The sequence below is a fragment of the Anser anser genome, assembly GCF_964211835.1.
Source record: "Anser anser genome assembly, chromosome: 1".
NCBI classification, from domain to species: domain Eukaryota; kingdom Metazoa; phylum Chordata; class Aves; order Anseriformes; family Anatidae; genus Anser; species Anser anser.
Window position 1 is genome coordinate 74676469 of NC_139720.1, and position 23793 is coordinate 74700261.

General features: G+C 39.3%; 1 protein-coding gene across 1 annotated transcript in view; it reads left to right on the top strand.

Moving 5' to 3' along the window:
- The first annotated feature begins 785 nt into the window (after positions 1 to 785).
- Positions 786 to 23793, top strand: part of SHISAL1 (shisa like 1) — an 85136-nt gene continuing 62128 nt past the window's right edge. The window contains exon 1 of the mRNA XM_083802126.1: positions 786 to 802. The gene's annotated coding sequence lies outside the window, so the exon portion shown is untranslated. The remainder of the gene's footprint in view (positions 803 to 23793) is intronic.

Below are 23793 nucleotides of genomic sequence, written 5' to 3' on the forward strand. Positions count from 1 at the left end.
AATGTAGCTGTGTTCCCAAACAGTAAATAACATACATGCGGTGGGCATGAGTCATCACTCCTGCGACAAGGTCTGCGGAGCTCCCTGCTTTGCACGGCTTACGCATTAACGTGTAAATGAAAAATAGTTTTTATTACAAATTCGCACGAGGGAGATCGTTTATGGGCGCCGGCTTAAAGCAGCCTGCTTCTCCGCGATCGCGGGCGCAAGAGCGCGGGGGTGGGGGGGGAGGAAGTTTTGCCATTTTTAGGCAATTGAGCCCCAAAATCGGCGCACGTCCTCCTTCCCTTCCTCGCTTGGAGCCGCGTTTGCCTAGGGAGCCCGGAGCGAAGGTCCGGCCGTTTAACCCCCAGGGCCGGCCGTTACCCAGGGCCCTGAGGGGAGCGGTCCTGCCCCGCAGCCCCCTCAGGGCTCCCGTGAGGCGCTGGCGACAGCCCCAGAGGAGAGGAGGAGAAGGAGGGAGGCGGGCGGGGAAGTTTCCGTGAGGGACAGCGGGGCGGGCTGACGCGGGGCAGCCGCTGCTGGGCTCCAGAGGGAGCCAGGAGGCACCTGAGAGCCGGCGGCAGGTGGAGGGGGAGCGGCTCGCCGGGGCGGGGAGAGCAGAGCGGGAGGGAGGGGACGCGGGCGGGGAGAGGAGGGGACGGGGCAGCCGCAGAGCAGGGAGATGGCGACGGAGGTGGTGGATCCTCAGGGCCGTCGCCTCGTCCCCCGCCTTGGGCACTGAGGCACCCGCCCGGCTCGACCCACAGTCCCGGGGGGCTGCTGGGGGAAGCGGCCGTGCCCGGCAGCGGCTTGGTGAGAGGTCAGCGGGCTGAGGTGGGCTTGGGGAGGGGAAGGGGCTGGGAGAGCCGTGCCGAGCCGTGCCAGCTCGCCTTTGGGAAACTTTGCGTGCCTCCTGCCAGCCCGGTAGCGCGGCACCGGGACGGCTGCCTTGCTCGTCCGGGCTGCTGGGGTGTGTGTTTGGGTTCTGAATCGATGGTTCGAATCGAAGCAGGGTTCTGGTATTAATCACTCGTGTCTTAGAAAGCTCGTTGGTGACTCGTTTCCATGACAACGAGACCCCTCCGAGCCTTCGGGGTTGTGTCTTTGCCCGTTTTTTATTATTTTTTTTTTCCATTTCGTGAAATGTGTTCGTGCTAATGCCGTGTTTTGTCACCGAGGAGAAAAGCGAGCAAATAAAACCTGACCGATCCTGCACTCCCGGTGCAGCGGTCCTCTGCCACCCGGCTAATTGCCTGCCTTCCTTAACGATGCGCGGATGGGACTCGTGTGGAGAGTTGTACGAGATTCCTCACCTTTTCCTTTACCGGCTTATCTCCTCTGGCCATAAAGCTGGGACCAAAATACGGTTTGAACTGTCACTTGCTCAAGCAAGTGCTCCTTAGCCATGTTAGTACTGCAAGTGTGATGCTTGTTATCTTTACTTATTGCTTCTGAGCACAGAACCCTCTTGGAGGCAGGGAGTCGCCTTCTCTGTAGTTGTGTGGTGGAGCACAGGGCTGGGAGTCAGGAGTGACTTACTGTTTAACTTTGTCACCTTCTTGTGGTGTGACCTTGACAGGTCTCATAACTTCTTTATATCCTACCGTGTCTCAAAAAGGAAACATTGCCCGCTCGTACCTGCGAAGTGTTCCAAGCTAATCAAGCAATTCTTCTGAGATGAAGTACTCTTAAATTTGAATGTGTTGTTTTCTGTTATGAATAGTAAATGTATATTTTATGTTCCTCTTCTGTAATGATCTAGGTGAAAATTCCCTTCTTTAGCTTCAGTCTTAATCAACCTAGCACAGTCCTGCTTGCTCTTCAGGTAATGTGTAGTGTTATCCATCTGAAATCGATAATTCTAATCCTATTTATGCTAACAACCAGTCACTACTTTCTCAGATTAACTCCATCAGATTCAGGTAAAAATGTGACTCTTCGGCAGTTTTAAATTTGTAGGAATGCCTACTATGACAAAGAGTATACATCTAGCAAGGTTATACAATAGTAAAGAAAAGACTGTAAAATTGAATGACAGTCTTGATCACTTGCCTTAGTATTGCAACCAGAGAAGGACTTAAAAAGCTTTTTTGAGAGGGAGGCAGGGAGGGAGAGAGACAAAGAGAGAGAATGAGCAAGCACACACTTTTAACTTAACTGTATGTCAAGTTAAACATCTGAAACTGTTCTACCAATTTTCATAGTTTTCCAAAAAACATTTTAATATGTATTGTTCTGTATAGAAGCATTGGAAGGGAGTGTGTAAGAAATGTTTTAGAATATGCGGTTCGAAACCCAAATACTGTCTAATTGATGTTCAATTATAAACACTTAAGATGAGTAGAAAGTTATACCAGTAGGGGAACTTTAGTAAGAAGCGTACATTTTTCTTCTTTGTTTAAACGCTCTTTTTAAGCGAACAAACCATATCTATTTTAAATTAAGTATCTCCTTCCTACTCTGAGGAAGAGTCTATCCCAAGCTGAGCTGAGCAAAGTGCTAAAACATATATGCCTCATTTCAAATGCATTAGTGTTCTCTAATATCAGTAGACAAATTGTGCTTCAAGCATTTATTTAAGCATTCTAAGGAATCAAAGCCTGTGACCTTACCTTTTGTATTCTGGTCTTTTTAGCAGCTCAGTAGTGAAACATCTGCCTGAAAATATTTCTTGGGAATTGAGGACCTTCTGACCGTTACCAGCCTTAGTGAAGCAAATGTATGACAACCCTATGCAAAGAAAGAAAAAGAAATGATACCTTAATATCTCATCTCCTTTGGATGTCATTGAATTATGTTCTTATACTGAATTACTAAATTTGTACTACTTAGTGCTGCACAGTCTATATAGGTAGACAGAAAGTGAACTGGGCTTTATTCTGTGCTTTATGTCCTCTGCAAAGTTCAATCTGTTACTTGTGGTAGTAAGGACAACAGATATTCCAATTCAATTCTCCGACGCTAGTTGCTGGGGGGGGAGGGGTCGGTCTTAATTTCATTTTTTAATATTGATAGCAGGGCTCTCTTATGAAAGGTATTTCATAAAAAGCCTGTATTTAGAGTTGTTTTTCAGAACATTATTTGCTTAGGTTTGTAAATAGATTCCTAAGTGTATGAGCTGCTACTGATAAAGGTGTTCTGTTTGAGGGAGTAGAGAAAAAAGCAAACATGAAGGCTAAATCCATAGGTATGAATGATATGGGTTTATGCTATATTTTACTTATTTTACCAACATAACTTTGATATAATGTACACTTTTTTTTCTAAAACAAAAATGCTTCTGGCAGTGTTTATATTCAAGAAGCTACGTGTTGCTCAAGCCACGTATTGCTTAAACTTCGGTGGCATGTAGAAGTAGACTTAAGTGTTGTTTGTTTCTCTGGTGTTGGAAGTCCCTCAGGTGGTTTGGTGAATAATGTGCAAGACCAGTATTTAGTGGAGATGGCTGAGCTCCTTTCTCTGTAACAGATCTACTTTGGACAAGTTGCTTTACCTCTGTATTTCATCATTCCCCCATTTGTCATCCTCCTATTTATCATTCAGTCTTGTTTATTTGGAGTGTAGGATCTTCAGTGTAAAATCTGTTGTGCCCAGAGAGATCTCTGCTGGAGCAGCAAAATGCTACTGTGGTACAATAACAAGAAATGATAGCCAGCATTTTTTCTGTATCAGTCACTGTGGTCTTAGCATGATCTCTAGCCACTGTCTGAGAGGCAGTAAGATTGTTATAGATCAGTGTGAAGAGGTAATGGAGGAATTGCTTCTAATGCTAGTACCTTAAAATTTATTTTGCTAAATATATTTAAAGAAGACTCTTAGAGAAAAAGTTCACATATCTATCCTTCAAGGGCTAGAAAATAAATTATGTCTCATTCCTGCTTTTCCTGAACACGTATGCTTGCTGTCAGGGTGAATGTACTAATATTCTGTATGTAAAAATAGAGTAATCATGAATTTAAAATGTGCTATTAGTGGGAAGGAGCTTGTCAGTGGCACAAACCAGCACTAAAGAAACAAAGTGGAATTTTTTTTTTTAACTACTTATTTGTTCTTTCTCCTTTTCTTGTGTTTGTAGGTAGGAGAAAGGCAGATGAGTTTCCAAGTACCCTTTTTGATCTTATAAAGCACGCAGCTACATTTGGCAGCAGTAAGTAATGACATTAGGAAGGTGTGAGAGCTGTTTCTGTATTGTTCCAGCTAGGAGCTTAATTATGCTTGTGATAAACTACTATAAAAATGTTTACACTTCAAAATATGATGTACTTGGTGGTAAGTCCAGCTATGGTTTTTTGTTTGGTCTTACTTTTCAAAATCACCCTATAAATGGATAGTGGTGATTTCTGATAAACGAGGCTTTTAGATCGAGGCAAGGTTCTTTCCTAGGAAAGGTTACAGATGAAAAACAGACTTTTATTAAACTGTCCACTTTTCTGCTTTATATGGTAGACTTGCATTCTGTGCTTTATCTTACTTTGACAGATAAATCCTGATTAAAAAAGTATTTTTGCATATTACTGGAAGGTGAAATAAAGCTCTTCTGTTTGAGGTATTTTATTCCTCTTACAGATGAGATCTCTTACGTGGGAAGATCCAGAAACCTCTTTTCCATCCTTTCATTTACTTGCCTTATTTTTAATCAACTGTGTACAATGATTTCAAAGTGACTTAGAATTTTAGGGCCTGAATTTGACACAACTCAAAGATTTATTTTTTTTTTAAATGTACCTGGAGGCGGAAAAGCCCAGGTCTCTAAAATGTCTGATGTTGCACACCTGCAAGTTGACATGCACAAATTCACTGGTGAGTTTGGAAATTTTGGACCTGGATCTGTTTCCTACTTACAAAATAGAGGGATGAAAGGAGACACCAGCTCAAATTTGTTACTTTCAAATCATCTTACTGCTCAGACTAATAGTGGAGTCAGTTGTAGGGCCCAGCCAGTGATCGATTTGTACATCTCTGCAATACAGACTATAGGAAGTCTGAAGAGCAAAGCAAATCTTTCTTCTCACAAAGTCCTGCTGAACATGGTATGGCCTCCTGCATGAAGGAAAAGAATGCGTGGAAGCTTATAAGGACTTAAAAATGCAAGAAAAAATATGGCACTCTGTGAAGACAGACATTTCAAAAGATTTATCTAGATATTGGCAACTTGGGTAGAAACAGTGGTGTTAATAGTCACCAGAAGCCCAGTAAAGGCAGAAGCCAAATCACAGAAGTTTGGATCAAATCTGAGAGGGAGCAGACCAGACTGCTTTACTGCTTCAGAAATACTGAACAAAAGGATTCCTTTCAAAGGCTCTGAAAACAAAGACAAAGCTATTTGCTGGCCTCTGTGGGTTCCCCAGTACGAAGTCTTCATTATCTCTGTGCCTTACGTAGCTTCAATTATAAAGAGTTCATCCTCTGGTGACTGGAAATGTCTGTGGTGTAATTTCAATTCAGAGGGACTGACTTCTCTAGAGAGAGGGGCAAAAGACAAGAAACAGACAAACTGTTTATCTGTGCCATATTGTGTCTTTGCTTTGTGGTCCAGGTAATATCCAACAGCCTTCAGAAGCCTCTGCCATCTTGAAGATCTAAAAGCAGCATAGTGCTACCTTTGGAGCAGTTAATTTTTTCTTCCAGTGCTTTAACTCTGTTTTTTTTTCTTTTTTTGATTATGGTGGGGAAAAATGTAGGCAGATTTCTCTATTAGCAGTTCCTGTGATAGAGGATTTCTGCTTTTATTGGTACCCTAGGCGCACATAACACTGCTCACCAAAACAGAAGTGAAGAAGATGAACTCCACACACCCCCAAGAAACTGATACACAGCAAGCAAAACAGAGAGTGTTCCCTATTTTACAGTTCAGTATCCCTTGCCTGTATATAAAGCCTACAGAGAGGAGCCATTGAGTACTTATATGAGTTCAGATGGTATCTCAACCTTTTGATGCTGATGCTACATCTGAACTGCCTTACCTTCATCTGGCTAGTATTACACTGTTTTATGGTAAGACTGATTTGCCTAGGCTTTTTCAGTAGCAAGAGATACACTCTGAGCACACTACTTGGTGGGTCTGCCAGGCTGTCTGCGCAGGGTGTAAGCTAAGGTACTGTTCTGTGATGTTCTCTGGGGATAAGGCAGGGAGGGACTTAGCCTCTGCATGTGCAGCAGCCCCAGCAACAATCTGCATGCTTCTCCCTTTGAGGCTCTTGATTTGTGGGCTGACCTTTTCACTCTAGTGAAGCTTAGCAGGCCCACACGATTTTGTCACTTAATGCTGGGATGTCTGATGTTGCAGACAGGGAGTCTGTTCCTGCTCTATTCGGAGTCAAGGGCAAAATTCTTGCAGATTGCCACAGGAGCAAATTGTGTTCCTAAACATACTTCAGTAGCTAGAAAGAAACTTCCTAATAAAGAACCGGACTGTAACACTACACCAAACATCCGGCATTGTTCTATGCCTCAAACCTCTCAACAGTAACATGCTTGCAGACAGAGGACTGCAAACAACAAACCTTAGGGCATTCCTGGAAGGACTGTGGAGGATTGCCAGCTCTGCCTGCTCTGAGAAGCAATTGAGGCTTGATCATGTCATTGATAAAATCCTACTTATTCTAATGGGCACTATTCAGTCCCTTAGAATTCCAATCCTACTACAGTCTGGAAGTAGTGAAGTGTGACTTAGTAACTATTACACAAAGGATTCACTGCCTCAAGCAGAAAAGGCAGAGGGATTTCAATTCACCTGGAGAAACAAAAGGCCCTTTCCCACACTGATGAGGATACAGTTGGAAGTTATCACAGAAAACTTCAGATTGCGTCCTGTTGCTGGGAATTGTGATACTTTAGAAAGACTGACTCCTAACTAGAACAATTTGATTTTTCTATATACCCTGGGTATATATTATATACCCTGGGTATTATTTTTAGTTTTGTACTTTTTTTCCCCTTGGTGATTACCATGTAGATGTTCCTGTGGTTCCCTTAACAGAGGAACTTTTTCAATTACAGGCTTTTTCTCTAAAAGAAGTTCAAGTGAAGTACCTAGATAGAGCCTGTTGGAAGTAGGCTGTTCCAGGAATGTATTTTGTAGATCTCTGCAGCTCTGCGCTTGCTTTCCAAAGTCCCTGTATTTCACTATTTTTGCCCATAGAGAGCTACTGTTACAAAGCTTTTGAGGTGCAAGGAGGGGGCAGGGAGGTAGTCGCTTGAGTCGTATACATTGTGCATTTGTCATCTGTGTAGCATTCCCAAATATGAGAGTGCCAGGGCTGATTTTTCCACATAATTTTCAGCCTATGGTAATTGGAACACCACTTCCTTTGGTAACCATGCTTCACCTGGTAATCTCCCATCTTGTACTGGTTTGCTTTATGTGATGAGAGTTTGGGAGATTGCATCCATTTTTCTTTTTTTTCCTGTGGAATCCTGACAGCATCCACCATCAACATACTCCTCTGCCCAACAATTCTTAAACATAAAAAAAAAAAAAAAGAAAAAAACTGTCTTAGAAAGTGTGTAGCTGACATTTTTTCCCATTATGTCACTTCCCAGGTGGTTCATCTTGCCATTCAAAAACATAGGAAAAATTCTACAGTGGTAAACTTTTCCAGGGAAATTCTGTTCTCTTCAGATGCTTTATCTTAAATAGCAAATATGAATCTTCAAAAAAAATTAATATCCAAAGTACTGACATTTTCTTACACAGCTGAGATTTGTTTTTTTTGTTCCTGTCTTGTCTTTTCAGTATAACCATGGCATGTAATGTGGACAGAAAGCTTCCAGAGTAGACCAAATGAGAAGTTACTCACATGAAATATCCCCAAATGCAGAAATTCAATACAAAGCTGTTTGATTTACTCTAAAGCCATAAAAGACAACGTAAAACTAAAGGCAGACGTGGTGTCAGTGGAAGCAATGAAGCTTCATGAAGAACTTAAGCTATTCAAAATGATGAAAAAGTCAAGCATGCGTGAATGGAAGCAGAACAATGACATCTTTACAGGACAGTCTTCATGCTGTTTTGTGAAAAATGTTAAGGCTCATTCTTCTAAATGCAGTGTGTTCAGTTGCACCTGAAATAAATTCTCTTTATACAAATGGAGGTAGAGAAGCTCTGACATGCATATGTGGCTTTTTGCTCACTGACAGATTGGGCTAGAATTGAAAAGTCATGAGAGGAATTAGTCCATGACTGTTCTCAATAGTGTAAACGTGTTTGTGAAGTAAGTTCGGTATAATCATGCTTGTTATCTTTTTTGATTGTGTACAGTTTAAGAGTAATTCATTGCAATCCTGTTGCAAAGTATGGTGACACAGCAGCATTTCCCTGATTAACATATTGCTGAATTTTCATATTTAGAAATACTATTGGCAGTGATTTAGGAAGCTGGATTCTAGCCAGAGAATAAACAATCACTGAATCCAACTATGCAAGGAGATTCTATACACACAAGTCAGAGACTTAATTATCGCTTTTTGTTGCAGGCTCTCATCTCTGTTTGGGTAAATCTGTGAATTCCCATGTGAAGCAACTCAGTAGCCATGTAAGCAGTGCAGGGGCATTTGCCAGTGCAATGGTTACTGGGTCACATCCTGCCCTGTCACCCTTCCAGGACTCATGGCAAATGGAAAGGTTCCTTTGGGCTTGGTGCTCTTCTGCTTCCAATCTGTGTTTTGTGACAGCTTTCAAGTTGTTCTATTGCTAGAAAAGTGGCAAGGTGTATAAATCGCTGTATGGTCAGCATATTTAAGGAAGAAACCAAATGAAGTTTAAAAGAGCAAGTGCAGAGTCCTGCACCTGGGAAGGAACAACCGCATGTATCAGTACAGGCTGGGGGATGACCTGCTGGAGAGGAGCTCTGCGGAGAAGGACCTGGGGGTCCTGGTGGACGACAGGTTGACCATGAGCCAACAGTGTGCCCTGGTGGCCAAGAAGGCCAATGGGATCCTGGTGTGCATTAAAAGGAGCGTGGCCAGCAGGTCAAGGGAGGTGATCCTCCCCCTCTACTCTGCCCTGGTCAGGCCTCACCTGGAGTACTGTGTCCAGTTCTGGGCTCCCCGGTACAAAAAAGACAGGGATCTTCTCGAAAGAGTCCAGCAGAAGGCAACAAAGATGATACGGGGCCTGGAGCATCTCCCCTATGAGGAACGGCTGAGAGACCTGGGTCTGTTCAGCCTTGAGAATGTAGGGGGGATCTTATTAATGTTCGAATGCTCAAACTTTTCTTTAATTTGAAGTAAATGTTTCAAGACATACATTATAATTTTATAAGTCCATGGACACATTCCTATTTATTTGAATGGAAGCAGGGTCAAGCCCTGTATCTGTGAGGGATGCAATTCTGAACACAAAGGAAACCCTTGTGAGTCCCCTATGCAGGAGTCAGGATGCACTCCTGGCCAGCAATCTAAATATAACAATGTAAAATTTATGAGGAAGGGAAGTGGCAGTAATAATACTTCCTTGCCTTTCTACTCTTTATCACTAGCCTCCCACGCTTTTGGGTCATTCTTGGCAGAGAGCTGTGCAGTTTAGTAATTGTCTTTGTTAGAGAGTCTCTATCTTCTTTCTCATAGTGACACATTCATAGCAGGGAAAGTTCTATCCGTCATTAGTCACTTTAAGCCCTAAGGCTGTAGTTCGAAGCCTCCTTCCTTTTTTTTTCCTAGAATCTGTTACACATAAGAGAAATTAATACATATCCACATGGACACATATAGGCATACATGCATAGCTTTCATTAAAATGAATTTGCATAACGTCTGTTCATTTTGTAATTTTGTAATTGCTCTAATCTCTCAGTGATAATATGAGAGGTACAACAAGGTTACTGCTTATGGCAAATTTTGATCCAGAGTTTGTAACCCTTATAATAACTATTTCTCAACTCCACCTACCCTCTCCCTACATCTTCTGACATTGGACTGCAGTGGAAGATTGGCAGTGTCATGAACATGAATCCAGATGTCTTAATGAAGACTCTTGGTGCTAGGTGCTTCTTAAGGAGAGGTAAGAGGAGCAATATTCTCAGTGAAGTCGGCACCTTTCTTAAGCAGGCTGTGTTTATATCGGTGTCTGTTTTGATAATTAGGCATTAAAAGCAAGAGTTGCTTTTGCAACTTTCTGCGTAATATATTTATCTACACCAAACAATTAAAAGCAGTGTGTAACATTTAAATAATGCAAATGAAACTGTTGTCACTTCTCACAATCAAAGCTAAACTTTCTCTTCCTTTTCTGTTCCTTCTGCCTTCTAAGTTATCTCACCTATCCCTCTTCAGGTGGGTTTAGGCAGCCACATGGTGGAGAGTAATGGGATTCTTGCCATTTGTTTTAATGTCCAAAGTCAGTCGTGACTGTGTTTTGCAGCAAACTGATGGCATGGGCTTGGCAAATAAAGTTATGGTGTCCAGCAGCTGCCTACAAGCTTCCAAAATTTGCTCAACTTCTGTCTCAAAAATCATTCATTGTGCCTTCTTTCTCTTTGTATCTAGCCCAGGTAATTGTATTAGGAAAAGTGGCGGTGATTTTGGTTTTATGCAATACTGATTAGAACAAGGAAAATCTTTTTCCTGTTTTGTGAGCCAAATTTCTATTTCCTTTGCTTTTCCTTTCTGTCTGGTATGAAGTAAATGTTCTGGTTGTTTTAGTTTAAAGCACCAAAACCAAACAACTGTTTATCCCATATCACCATGAATGTCTTCTCTATTTTTTTCCAACTTAGCTGCCAAAACAACAAAAACCAGTTGGTTGCATAGCCTTATACTGGAGAATTTATATGTGGCACAGAATGCCTTCCTTCCCCCCCCCCCCCCCCCCCCCCAAAAAAAAAAAAAAAATGTTTTCTTGTGAATTGAGATCCTGAGCACATGGTACAACCAGACTGGTTCCAGAGTTGTCATTACAGCAAGTCCTCTTTTCTGGAACAGAAGTCCTGTCTTCTTGCACAAGAGTATTTTCCATGACTGAGAAGCCAGAAAGACTCAGAGTTTGTGAAGACTGTAAGAAACCATGAACTGGGGGAGAGGTGAAGGGAGGGTGGAAAGAGCTCATTTTAAGACAGTAGATTACACATATCCTTTTCTTGAAAGCAAATCTAAGATGCGATCCATAAAGAACTTTGTAATTTGAATCTTATACCCATGTTGGCTATGCTTGCCGTAGAATCACAAACTTTTTTATCCAATTCCAAAAAAGTGCTGTTAGTATGAACTGTAAAAACATTTTTGATAGATAATAATTGGGTGCTATGGTGGCATTATCTCACATGTAGTTTATATATCCAATCTGAATGCAATCCATGAGTATGAAGGTTTTTTTCCTTTTGAGGGTTAGTGGGCCTGGAAGAGGATGTCACCTAAATTAAATTGCCTAGCTATTAGTAACAAAGCAGACCCAATAAAGTAAGCCATCTGTTGCACAGCTCATTACTGCTAACAAATGTAATGATACAACAAATGCAGAGCCTGGATTTTGAACCATTTATTGGTGATGGATGTAACTGAAATTCATTGGGATGGCAGAAACTCAGGCTGTCCTCCACCTCTGAAAGGAATCCAGACTTTCCAGCAAGACTGTCAGTGCATTAAAATACATCAGTAAATAAGCAGCTAAGCAATGCTGAAGTTTGTTCTATCACAAGAGTGAAGGATCTCTGAAAATGTAATGGTCTGAGTAATTAGCTGTGGATCTTTCCCATTAGAAGGCTGAAATAATGTCTGAAGAATATGCTTCTTTAAGCCAGAAGTGGTGAAGTCCCACTGTCATTAAATAAATAATGCATTAGAAAGTAGAACCCCCAAAACACACAGCTGATCAGTAAGGCATAAATATATATATATATAGATAGATATAGATATATGAGGTTTAGATTGGAAACAACAAAAGACCATGGAAAGATTCTCATTTCTGTCTCCTTACGATCACAAAAGGGATCAGCTGTTTTCTTAGAAGCAAGTTAAGGACTGCACAAGTCTGTTTGTTTGTTTGTTTGTTTTTCCTGCAGAGGCTAACAACTAAGCAATGTACAAGATGACCACTTCACAGGAGTCTGCTGAAGTTTTTGCCTGCTGTGTACCCTGTGTAGGGTATAGGGCAATTTTAAGTTGATTATCTAGATAGTAGTTGCCTATGCACACAGTAAGTTTCTAAAAAATCACTACTAAAAAATCTACTTTCTAGATGTAAAAGTCTGTTTGAAGAGTTCTCTTGCATGCTCTGACCCTGGGTTGCAACTTCGTTGGTACCAAGAGGTTTCAGAAAACCAGCATCTTTGGGACCATGTCAAAGATGACTTTGAACTCGTAATCTATTCTTTCAGAGTAATGCTTTTTTTGTTTGTTTGTTTTGTTTTGTTTTTTGTAGGCATTCTGTAAGGATGGCGAACAGGGTGAGGGGACTGGACTTTTATGTGGCTTTTTTGGATAGGGTAGATGACACAGAAAAGAAATGTAAGAATGGATATTTTGGGTCAGATTAAACATCCATCTAGCTTGTCATAGCTCTGATGCTGGCTGGAGTAGATATCACATGATGTAAAGCAGACATTTCCACAGATAGATACACTCTCCCAGCTTCTGGCCATCTGCATCACAGGTACCTTTTTGCATTAGAGATCATAGCTTAGAGTTTAATAGCTGTTGGTGGATGCTTTACCGAGGAAATTTGTTTAATAGTTTTTAGAATATAAGCTGTTGTCATCTACAAAATCCAGTTAAACTGCATGTTGTGTGGGGAAAAAAGCAAACACCTCTTTTTGTTTATTTTAGAACTGCTGTCTGACAATACTGTTTGGCTTACAGTTCTTGTATTATGAGAAGCGGTGCATGGCTATTGCCTATTCAGCTTGCCCATGGCAGTTGTAGGTTTTATAGACCTTTATGAGTTCCCTTCACAGCTGAATCTTCCTAGTCCATTTAATTACATGTGTACAGAAGATTTTTTACACCTTTTACTGTCCTCGTTCTCTCCTGTTCCCCTTCCAGCTCTACATATGTAGATAAACTATAAATTTATACCATGACATAATGAGCTTTTCTTTTTTTCTTTTCCCAGCAGCTTCTAAAATTGTCTGCTTTCTGACTGCTACTGAGAACAGAATCACTGTTTGTGTAGAATTATTTGACTTGCATAAGATTATTTATTTCAGACTTCATATTTCCTTTCTAAGATGCAGTAGCTATGCTGGAGGCCACCACTGTGTAAAGCTAGTGTTGGGAGGAGGTTTCAACCCTGCATTGCTTTGCATTTACTGTCATGAAATTCATTTGCTATTTTATCCCCCAGTGACTTGGTATCATGAGTGGTGGACTCTATGTGAATGATTTCTGGGTGAAGGCAAGGAAGTGTTCTGCCTAGCCATGGATACTTTGAAGAGGCAGTCAGCTCCGTATAAGGGAGTGTATGTCTCAGGGCTTGATGCCATTTTGTGGAGTTGGAACTCCTAAGTTCTATAAAATAAATCTGGTCAGGAAATTCTCATACTAAGCCTGCATATTTGTTGCCCTTCTGCCACAGTCTTTGGAGGAGTTAATGGGCAAGACTTGACAGCCAAATGAGGTTGTGAAGGAGGAGTGACAACAGGATTGTGCAAAGCCTGCCTTACTAATTTCGGGATCAAGGGCAACAGCTGGAGAACATGCAATTGCAAGAGATAGGTAGGTGGTTGAGAGGGAGAATAAAAAAGACCTGGAGTCACAAAGAAAGGGACTAAGGTTGGACTCTACCAGAAATCTGTTACATCAGAAAAACAGCATATCAACAGTCAGATGCTTGATTGGTTAGCAGCAGAAATATTCAAGCAGTCTTTGTGCTGTGGTCATGGTGGTTCTTCTTTTTTTTTTTTTTTTCTCTGATCTAGCAACAGAAAACATTCCCTCATGGGGGTACCAAGAAGGCATAAAGATTCTGTTTTTCTAAGAGCTTTAAGAAGATGGCAGGTTGGACTGCCTAAGGCATAGGAAATACTTGAAATCATTTGTCTCCCGAGATCTCTCTCCTCTTTCTCTTTTTATGTATTTGATTGGTTTTTCTTACCCAATGTCTAAGTTCTACCTTGTTTTCTACTGCAGGTGTATTTATTTAATATCTGTTAAACCAACAGCCAAACAACAAAAGACCTATTTTGAGATCTGTGTCTTAAGGCATGGGCTGCGGAGTGCTTGAACTTCCTGAGCACTCTCCTGTCCTTCCCTGTATCACATTAACAGTGGTTTTGGATCCTTCATTAGCAGTTTTAGATGCACAGAAATGGCCTGTCTAGTGAGCAGTGTGGTAAAGCTCAGTGATGGGTAATTCTTCCTCCACCATATTATTATCAATTGTACCTTTCTCAATTTATCCATGTAAGCATTTTATTCTATGTTTTCCCATAGAAAAGTACTCTTGAACCTCAACTTCCTTTCTTGAAGACTATTTGAAAGCTTTGATATCATGATTTGGCTAACCATGACAACTTTTACATATGTTTCAAATACAGCAGTAGTTAGTAGCCCATTTAATTTCAGGCTGATTGTCGTGTTTATCTTCTGCTAAAACCTTGTCTGTGACTCTTAGAATACTTTTGAATTAATTACATTACTGGTATGATTATCATTCACGTTATGCATGTTCTGGTGCTTTATATACTCTTGATAAGTGACAATCCCCTTGTAGTCACGGCATCCTTTCTTCATAAGGCAAGAAGATATATTGTTATCAGTTCATCACAGGCCCTTGGGCAGCTTTCTGTATCAGAATTCTTTTGCTTGTAGTAGCTTGGGTTCTTTGCAAATTGTATGTGGTTGTCCACCATGTGTTTAGCTTTGCTTCACTTGACAAATCCTCATTTATTTACAAATGGTCAAGCCTTCATCTTCCTGTGGTCTTTCTTGGTTTCCTGTTGTATATTGTAGTTACAGCCTGGTGTCTGTGCAGTATTCCTTACTTATCTGTTAGGATGTTCTATAGTTGGTCCCATCTGCTGGATTGAACTAAAAATACTTAGAAGGCAATCAACTACTTTCAGAAATGAGGTTTTCTAAACCTGTCATACACTTGTTGGTTCTTGGTGCTAGTAGGTAGGATGTGATTCGTTAAACTGGATGTATTCATGCACAGTGGAGTTCTCTCCATCTGACATCATTCAGTGGAGTCAACAGCATGTTCCATATCTTCCAAATAGAGATGTTGATATTGATTTGCATGCTGAAAATGCTTTCTTCTCCATTAATTGAATATAGATCTAGATCTGTGTTCTGCAGAACATTTTATAAAGATAGGTGAGATGCATCCCAGCACTTTAAATATCTGCCGAGGGATTTCTGCTTAGGAATCCCTAACTTACCTTTCTTCTACTAGAGGCATCAAATATACAGCAGAACAGATTTCTTGTCCTAATGTATTTTTTTTGTTGCATGTGTGTTTTTTGTTTTATTTTTGTTTTCCTTCTCAGAATACTATTATGTACTTGATTTCAGAATTGAAGCATGGAGCACAGCAGTTCTTCCCACAAGAGCACCAGAAATAACTGGGTCTAGAGATGGGGAGCAAGAGCAATGGTCACAGGTAGTCAGTCCATCATGATGAGATAGTAGACAGTCTCTACTTCACATAATGTAAGCTTACCCAGAGGACTTACTCCCAGTATCCCTCTCTTCTTAATATCTAATACTGGATAAATACTCAGTCCATCTTTTTGAAGAAGTTGATCTTGGACAAGCAAAGCAAGCTGAGACAATAGAGCTCTAGTGTGTAGAAAATCCAAGACCTTCACAGGTATGTGCAGCATTGTGTAGTTAGTTAATTAATAAGTAATACTTAAGTATTAAGTATAATACTCAAGTGAGTATTTGGTTTATTCCTTTTAAGTGTCTTACATTCTGTGTCTTGTTCTATTTGGTTGGTTATAGCTGTTAACAGTATTCTTTGCAGATGGGATATTGTGGAAATGAGAGATGAGTCAGTGAAAATCACACAGGTGCCTGTTGCATGGTACTGATTAAAAAGATGCATGCCAAAATGAAGCAGATGTTAGCAGAGTCATTTGGATCTGAAATACTGGATAACAAAACTCTGAAAGTGTTTCCAGTGCTATAGGAATTGTTCCGTTTAGATAGTCTGTAAAGTGACAATTTAAAACATAGCTAAATATTGAAGTATATTATGGTGATTACTATGGAAATACAAAATACTACTGTTGATATTTTAAGTCTTTCGGCTGCATTGATTTTTACAAGAATTGGAACAGGCTTCGAATTTTCATCCTGCACAACTGGTCCTGGTTTCAAAGTGTATTTAGGGCAGAAAATTCTTTGAACCATTACAGTGTTCAAAAACAGTTTCCCTGTACCTCATAGTTCACTTATCAATAGTAAATAAGTGCTAACACTTTTAACTAAGTACATTTTCCTAAACATCTAAAAGAAATGTGCTTTTATCACCTGAAGATAGATACTTGTTCAGTTGGAAACTAGTCTATGTGTTGTGTAAACTTGGTTTATATGTGCAGCATCATTTTCATTATGCATCATATTGCTAAGACTTCCTTACTCATTGGTCCATCTTCTCACTACTCATTTTTATTGATATCCTATCTCATATTACTGTTTTGTTTTCTGTTATGTAGTGCACTATATTTCAACATAGTTATTAGGTGATACTATTGAAAGATCGTAAAAAGGTTTTCGGAGTAAATTCTAAAATATTTTCAGTAGGTTTGAAAACTTGGCTTGTCATATCTAGCAGCTTGTGACAATGTACCATGATTTCTAGCTTAGTTCATGGAGATTCCAAGTGATCAAGCAGCTGGTAAGTGGACACATCTTCATAAACTCAGCAAAATTAAAAGTTTTTATTACACTGAATATATAATATGCATTACAGTAGTGTAATTCATTGCTTTGCTGATCAGTCAAGGTTCAGGACTGCCCAGTATTCTGACTGGCTCCTGTTTTCTGAGCCTGTCTGGTGCCTTTCTCAGACTTCAGAAAAAGTCTGGATAACAGGAAAAGTTACTCTGGTGGAACATGACAAATCTCATGAGAATCTGCCGAAAAACAAGGCCCCATTATATCAAATCATACAGGGTAGTGTGTCTCCTGCTTTGCAAATTACAGGGCAGAGCTGCAGTAGAGTGGGCACCTGCAAAGCCTTATTGGTACAGGTGTAGCGCTGCTCAGAGGGGGAGTATGGGTTCCCAGCATTATGGCTTGCTCCTAGCCATAATCATTTAAGAAAATTAGGTAACTGATTTTGAATCACTTTAGCACAAACAACTAAGGATAAATGTTAAAGCAGAAAAGCCTGAAATACAGTTTCCATTGTGCTGTGAAGTACATGTAACATTAAACTCCTAGAGGCAAGTTTTTTGTAATTTAATTAAAAAACAAGAATGTTGCCAAGTATTTGGCACCGATTTCTGCCCCTGCATGTTGCTTGCATTGAGTATTCTGACTTTCTCCAACACAGAATCCTTCTCCAGGACCAAAAGGTCTAGTGTAACAATAACTTTGCAAAATCCAGTGGGTGAAAATTGATCTACTACATGCGAATGGGGGCTTTCTTGTTAAGTCAGTATGAATATATACAGATTTTAAAAACCCTTCAGAAATACTTCGGTGGAAAAAAAATAAAAACAAAACAAAACATTAATATCCAAGAGCATTCCCTGTCACTTAGGATGAATTCTTGAAAATACATTGTCCCAAAATGCTACAGGAATTTTTCAAAAGGGGAACGAGGGGAAATCACTTTAACATAATGCACTCGTTCTTCAGATGCAAAATCTTCTAGCATTTGAATAGAAGTTACTCTGTTTGTAGTTAATAGAGGAACCATTTTTTATCTTTAAAAAGTTTATTTTTTAAAGGTGACACGTCAAAAAGGTCCAAGTCCATTGAGAAAAGTAGGATCTTTGATTTTTTTTTCGAATCTAGCTCTCACTTAGCAAAGCCTGAATAAATCAAACTGCATTGGTACTTGTATACTGCAGTATTGTGACAGAACTGTATTTACATAAGGGAAAGAAGGTGTGCTTAAGGTGTGCTTACACTGACCTGTTAACACTGCTGTAATTATCATGTATTTCTGTAGTACTTGATTGTCAAGCTTGAGACCTAAGTTATCAGTTGGTCATGGAGTGCTGAAGCAACTGGATAGGTTTTTAGCCTGTGTGTAGCTAAAAAAATAAAATAGAGAGTACCACTTGAGGTTGTTAAGCAGTCTGTAGTCAGCACCTAAATATTTGGAAATAATCTGGATGCACACTTTCAGATTGAATCAGGTTTGCAAGTGGAGAAAATATTAATGTATTTGTACCAGTAGACATTTTGTATGGCAACACTGCTGATTTTCCTGATGAAAAACAGCTTTCCTTAATTATCCAATTACCTTTTTCCAGTAAGAAAGTTCTGAAGCATTGACTATTCACTTTTTTAGTTATATTTTGGGTAGCTTTAGGTTGCATTAATTTCCTTATAGCATTGAGTCAATGGAAGAATAAACATGTTTATTTTCATATGAATGAACAGCATGAATTATGGATTTGCATGACAGAACAATATGAATTATACAGAATATACAAAGAGTTTTTGTTTTCAAGAATAAATTTTATTGAAGGCCAAAAAGCCTGCAGTTTGGCTTTTTGTGGTAAGAATGTGTGACATCAGTATGTTGTATAATATAAATACTAAAGGTTCATTATTTATTTTTTTTCTTTAGAGTACAACAAACCATTCCAGAATGTTTTTCATGCTCCAACTACAGAGGCAAATTGAAATACCATGGATGGTGGATAAAAAGTAGAAGGCTATTTTGGTGCACTGGTGTAGTGTTGACAGGTTGATACATCCATTTTAGTGGAAACGCTTTTGTTGTAATGCCCACTATGAAACTTCTTGTAATAAAACCAAGTGGCTTTTAGACTTCTCACACTGCATTTTATTTCTTAAATACAAAGACATGCACATACATTTTCCTTTGTCTACCTCTTTGCAAGAAACTTCCTCCCATGCTGAAAGACCAGCCTATGTAGCCAGGAGATATGCTGTAGGAGGCATACACGTCTCAGCTGGCTCCCCATTCTGTTTTTATCTCTTCTTTTTGGAAATACTGGTTTCTAGTGAGCTAATAGCTTATTTGTGCGATAAGAGGCCTGACTCTGGAGAAAACCTAGATAATTGGGATGCTATTCCCTTGTTTTGAGACAAAGATGGAAGTTTTCACTTATGTTCCTAGTGGTACTGATGTTTGTGATCTGTGAGTAGTTTCAGATACCCACTAACGTGCTGGTATGCTGTGTAAGGCTGAATTTAGTTGGCTGTTGCCTTCCTCCACCTGTTAGACAAATAACAGAACTCAAACACCTCAGGTTAACTGGCAACACCTTTGGTCTCTGTTTGGCTTTGAAAGCTTGCATACCTACTTCTGTGGCAGAGCTGCCTTTTTAATTGAAATACTGCCTTTCAAAAAAAAAAAAGTCCGTGGGGGTAGTCATACCATTCAACTATCAAGATTTTAAATGTATGACTTTAATTGCGAATGCTTTGTTAGCCATTCACATGGATATTCGTCTGAACTGATGGTGTTATATGGCTGCAATTGAGACAGCACTTTATTATCAGCTTGTTTCAAGTTCATTGAGCTGATATCCCCACAGGTCTCTTCTTAAGTGCATCAGTTTATTTTGTGTTGCAGGCATTTAGCAGTTGGTCAGAGATCTTTAGTTTAGAAATCTATGTATTGCCATCACATAAGCTGCTGTTTTGATTCTTCTCATAGCTTGTTGGGTTATAAACACTAACAGTCATATTTGTCTTCATTCCTATACAGTTTTGCTTTCCGCTTACTTAATAAACAGTGCTCCCTGGATTTCTTTATGACTTGCTTCATCCAATTGAAGATCACAAATATTTTTCTAGTAGATAAACAGATCCACTTACACTTTGATATGCATCAGTGATTCTTAGATGTGTGCTTTTTGCAACTTTTACCTTTATAAATTATCAAGTGACTGCCCTGCAAAGAAGGAAACTGTGATGTTTAAGTTCTAATTGCTGCCTCTTGGCTTCCCTGAAAAAATTACTACTTCTTCAGGTGAGCTTTGGTCTCATCTCTGTGCACAGTTGGCTATAGTTTTCATTTGAAGAGCTCCTTTGTGACAAGGTTTATGACATTAGAATACAGTTCCAGTGCAGATGATTAACTTGGTTATGTGAACCTTTCTGTGAAGGATTAAGTAGAGCTTGGTCTTGGTGCAATTTCAAGCTGCAAGCCTGATTAACTGGGAAATGTTTTCCAAACTGTGATTTTCTTAAGACAAATCCTTTCTTAATCAGTGCTATACCACAAGACGCGTTTTCTTTTTAGACTGAGAGAGATTTGTGATTCGTATAAGTTGGAATGGGCTTCCCAATTAGTTTTAATTACCTTATGAGGAAGATAATGAATTGCATGACTTGCTTTGGAAATTCATCTGTTTAAAATCACCTTCAGAAGCTGCTATTCCTAGAGATTAGAAGCAAGGTGAAATTGCATTTAAACCATGCTAGTTTGGTATTTTCAGTATACAACTGGTGTAAAGATAGGGGTGGGTTTTGGGATGGGGATACAGATCCAAAGTATCCAGAGAGAACAAATAGCTCCTAGCTAGGAATATATTAGGTTAAGAACAAGGCCTCCTTTTAACTGACTTTTTGATATTCCCTGGGTAGTATTTCTAATAGGTAGGGTTTCTGAACTGCTTATGATGCAACTTCTTGAAGAAAACACAGTTTTTAAGCTATGTAAACATCAATCTAATTTAAAACATTTCAAAATCATTTCCCTACTTCTTCAAATTAATTGATGTTTCAATACCCTTCCATTTTCTAAGCATGTTTCAATACCCTTCCATTTTCTAAGCATGTATTTGTAATAAGCATTATGATCCAAGTTTTATTAAAACAGTTCTAGTTTCATAATCAAGGACTCTTGAATTTCTCCCATATTCCTCACATGACATGTGACACTAAACTTGCTCCAGAAAGAATACTGAGAAGATTGAAACTCTTTATTGGGAAGTGGGATTCAAACGGACCTCCTCTAAAAAATTAGAGGTGATCAAGCGAAGAGAATGTTAAACTGGTCAAATAGCCTTTACTATTTATTTACAACAACTAATCAGTAGAAGTCATTGAGGTAAAAGGTATCTGTGCCAACAAGAGCTCCAGAGAAGAGTAGGCACTTAACAGACACAACGAAATAACTGTGTAGTAATTCACTGTTCCAGTAACTAAAGAGTTTTCAGTGTTTTGTTTTGTTCGTTTGTTTGTTTTAATTCCAGACATTCCAGAGCTTCTAATTATAGGGATATAGAAGAAATTTACCTCTAAGATAAATTTTTGCTAATGTCCATTTTCAAATATCTAGCAGTCTGTTCTGGAAAAGGAAAAATGAATTTGACCTGTGACTGGTATGACAGCCAAGTTTTTAATACGAATTTAGTTGTAGCTTCTTTCTAACCTACAGGAATACTACTAAAAATCTAGTGTTAAGAAACAAAACTTACAGTTTTTGTTCTTTTATTGAAAATCCTGTCATTGATTTCAATGTAATGAAGTTGTCATTAAATGTAGGTTTCTGGGTGGCCATATGGAAAAAATAAAGTATACTGTGTGGGGAACAGAGTGACATTAAATAGGGTTAAACAGAAATATTTTTGCTTTTTCAAGGAAGGAAGAAAAAACTGTCAAGTCAACCAAAGAATGTTTCACTTGACCCAAGACAACATATATTTCTCTTTCTCTATAAATTAAAGAGAAATAAAAAAAGCACTTAGGCATTTCTAGAGCAACATTTGGTGTTTTTTCCTGTTTTTATTCTTCAGTGTCTGCATTTAGAATGTGAAACATTTCACATTTTTAAAAAACAGCCCTTTTTAGCTGACTTTATGGATGCTTTGGTGCATGCAGTGTAGACAAAATGACCTATTCCGGTTTATGCTACAGTCAAGTAGGAAACTAGGAGATAGGCTCTTTTGCTCAAAGAAGACTTCTTAAGAACAAGAACTTGTATAAACTCTTACGAGTTAAATTACACAGGAAAGAAATATAGAGAACTGGATTGAAAAGATAGAGGTGAACTTAACTAACTAGAATATAGCTGTGTAATGGTGCTACCAGCCTGGCCAGTAAACAGAAAATTAGAATGTTTAAACTATAGTTATAGCAGTTGTAGCAAGGTATAATACTACCTGGAAGGAAGGAAGTGGGGGACAGGCTACAACAGTTTGAAGTTCCAGTGATTAGGCTAATCTTTCACTTCTGCTATGTTTAAATGTGTAACAAATACACATAATTTTCAGAAAATTTGTTTATATCACATTTTTGGATGAGGCAACAAGATGAACAGTGTCTCAATGCAATAGAGAAGCAGAAAAAAATCTCAGAATTCATGCACATGGAATAAGGTATTTATTATTCTGGCTTTTGAAAACTGTGTAAACTATTATTAGGGCAGCTGATTTCCTGTAATCAGTAAGATTTCAGTGAGTAGATTTTTTTTGTTGTTGTTATTGCAGACAGGACACTTTCAGCTTTTCCACTGGATAGGATAGGAACTTTTCCATTGGATAGGATAGGAACTTTCCCATAGGATGGATAAGATGCTAAATAAGAACTAAATCTTTGCGTGAAAGACCATGGATTCCCTAAGGCTTCTTGGGAAGGCTGGTGTTTTTCTGATACGTTTTGTTATAACCACAAAAATAGATAATTTTCTTAAGGCAAAACTTCCTGACAAAATATTTAAAAGCTTGTTTCACTTGTGTTTGTATTTAAGACCTACTGTAGATATGACGGCAGACACACTTACTATTCAAAAGCCTGTGGAAAAGGCTAGAGAGAGGGTTCTTCGCCTTTGCTGTGGTGCTTGTAGTGCATCATTGGAATAGGATGGTAATCCTGGATGGGTGATGACATGCAACAAAGTGCACCAGAACATATTGCAGTCTACGCTCACCCGTATAACTGATGTGAAGACCAGGTATTAAAACATAAAGAGTTCAAGAGTAAGGGGATTAACCAAAATAAGGATTTTTGTGGAGGAAGAGAGAACAGCACAACCAGGAGAGGACAAATTAATATATGAATGTAGTTCAAATTTCACAAATCAAAGCAATATGTTCAATAGTGTAGAAAATAGTTGATTACCACGGAAGCTGAAGAATGGACTGGTGGCTTTAATTTGTGGCTAGAAAAGATCATGTCAGTAAGTTTAGAGATGACGAGTAGGTAGAGCAGGATTTTGGAGGCAGCCAAAACCAAAATAAAATTCAAGGAAGTGTTCAGAAGTGTTCTTCAGAAGTCCTCTGGTTGTTTCTATTTCCATTATTTTGACTGTATGGACCAAACCATGATGCAGGTAGCTGAAGTGGGTAGAAGATGGGAAGGAAAAGGATAGGGTTAGACGGGGGGGGGGGGGGGGGGGGGGGCGGGGACACATGACAATCACCTCTGCATCTGGCTTCTGTTTTCTTACCTGGAAGACCCCACTTTTCATTAATTTCTATCTCATCTCCTCTTTTGCCTCTTAAACCTTAACTGTTTGTTTTTTTTCACAGAATTTTCCACAAATGTCTCTCTGAGTTGATATTCATTGGTAAAATGAGGAAGGAAGATTTCAGTTCTTTCTGAATACAAGACCTTTTCTTTTGTGGGAAGGCTGGAATTCAGTTTTAGAACTTCCAGCTGAAGTGAGTTAAGCCTAAATAAAAAGCTTCTCTGCACTTCACAGACCTCATTAGGTTCAGTGCAACTATACTTGAGTTCTAAGGATTTCATAATTCAGTGTATTTTGGATGTCAT